Source organism: Orycteropus afer, unplaced genomic scaffold (assembly GCF_000298275.1).
Source record: "Orycteropus afer afer isolate SDZICR_OR568_19922 unplaced genomic scaffold, OryAfe1.0 scaffold00250, whole genome shotgun sequence".
NCBI classification, from domain to species: Eukaryota; Metazoa; Chordata; class Mammalia; order Tubulidentata; family Orycteropodidae; genus Orycteropus; species Orycteropus afer.
In genome coordinates this window covers 1,135,208-1,137,373 of record NW_006921837.1, presented here as the reverse complement: position 1 = coordinate 1,137,373, position 2,166 = coordinate 1,135,208, and the positions used below count along the sequence as shown (strand labels likewise).

The window sequence follows — 2,166 nt, the reverse complement described above, 5'->3', positions numbered from 1 at the left end:
TCGCCTTATGGCATTATATCAGATAATATTCCACTATTCATAAGGTTTTCACTGGTTAATTTTTTTAGAAGTGAATCGCCAGGTCCTTCTTCCCAATCTTAGTCTAGAAGCTCTGCTGAAAGCTGTCCATCATGGGTGACCCTGTTGACATTTGAAATACTGATGGAAGAGCTTCCAGCATCACAGCAACATGCAAGCCACCACAGTATGACAAACTGACAGACGAGTGGTGGATTAGAGGATACAGCATATAAACATCCAATCCTTGCCATTTTGCGAAGAATCTCTATCTTTTTGCACTTCATCATCCACAAGATTTCTGGCACTAATCTCTACATGTAAGTTCCCTAATAAAGCCTTGTCTGATCACCCTGGCTTTTACTGTTTCTTTTTTTTGAAATATGATCTGTGCCCCTCAGAACCCCTCCTGCTGCTGGACTGTGGGGGTGTGACAATGGACAATCATGAGCATGGATAATGCTAAAGACTTCATGGGCCTTTCAAACGCTTGAATAAAAAGCCCAAGCATTTTGAAGAGATAGAGGTCAGGCAAGCTCAGTGAGGTATCCTAATGCTGCAGGGTTTACCCCAAGGCCCCGATTAGTTTTTGAGGAGAACAAAAGAAACCTTTCATTTATCAACTTGTTGAGATTACACTACAACTGTGAATATCCAAGCCTGAGAAGGAACCTGGGCTAGAGTTTACTCTTAGGCCTCTTCCCTAAAGCTTCAAACCAGTTTCATCCCCACAAGGAGAATGACATAGAAAAGAACAGGGAAATTTCCAAACAAGTATTTTGGCATTTTTCAGTGAGATCTGTTTTGTTATATTGCCTCTTTACCTCAAGGGCAATCTTGTGTTTTATATTTATTTGTTTTCCTTTTAAAATCTCCATTAAGCTATCTATCTAACTATCTATCTATACATAATTAAAATTCTTTATTTCATATGCTCATTCTAACAATATAGAAATAAAAGTTTAGCACATATACAATCACTTTTTATAGATAAAAAACATAAAAAGTTGAGTGAAAGTACAAATAACATAATCAAAATATATAACAAAGTACTTTAAAAATAAGGCAAAAGATTTAAGAATCATTATGCTAAGTTTCCAATGCAAATATAAAACAAGAATGAAAGACATTATTGATACTGATGTTCCAAATGGGTATTGCCCAATTCTTAAATCCCACCCCCTCCTAAAGCCTAAGAAAGTATTCATTATAAATCGGAAATATAGAATTCTTAACAAAAACCAATTGGATGTTGAGTTCTATGATCCTCCTTTTAGGTACAAGCTATTTCTCAGCAGCTTATAAGCCCTGAAAATGTTAATTCCATATCCAACCAAAAGAGCCAAAGGTCAATTTGGTAGGGGAAGGGGTGTCAAATATGCAACTGTGTGGTAGATCACCCTCCAACAAAGATTCTGAAGTGCAGGAGGGCTATAGAGAGATCTGAATCATGCAAGGAATACAGAAGGTCAATGTCAAGACATGCCACAATATTTTCAGTCATTCAGGTGGGCTCTTCATACATGTTCCTTTCTACCCTCTGTCTGAAGATACTTCTTGGCATTTTCTCCTTTGCCAAATCATGCCAAGTCTTCTTGGTTGGTAAAAACCTTTCTTGTCAATCTATAGAATCCAGGTACAGTACTCATAAGCATCATGTTAGAAAGAATAACTGTTGTACAGGAGGCAAAGGCCATGAATACTTCATTCTTGGTTAGCTGGGTGAAATCAACCATTTTTTCAATTTTGGTTTTGAAGTGTGAATCCAAAGAGGAGTAAAGCAGCAAGCCTGTCTGGAGCAGGCAGGTTACATGGACACTCCCATTAAGCTACCTCTTATTCTTGTGTTTTTCTACCAATGTACACTTGAGTGAGTGTACATCAGAGATATTTTATAAATTGATAATCAGCAAACAAGTTTCTAAGATAATTACTACTGAAGAAAGATTGTTTCCAATGCATATTTAAATCTTAAATAATATTTATACTGTTTAACCATTTTAAAAAATAAGCTCACACTTAGTGCCCAGGATCATGTTTCTAAATACCATTATCCAATAAAAGAAATCATGTCTCCTTAGAGAAGTGATTGATTACAGGACTAGGGTAGGTTAAATATTACAGGAGACTGGAGAATTTTGTGGTATC

At 36.5% G+C, this 2,166-nt stretch overlaps 1 pseudogene; it reads right to left on the bottom strand.

The window, feature by feature from the left end:
* Positions 1-1,277: 1,277 nt before the first annotated feature.
* On the bottom strand, positions 1,278-1,754 carry LOC103204503 (annotated as a pseudogene).
* Positions 1,755-2,166: the final 412 nt, after the last annotated feature.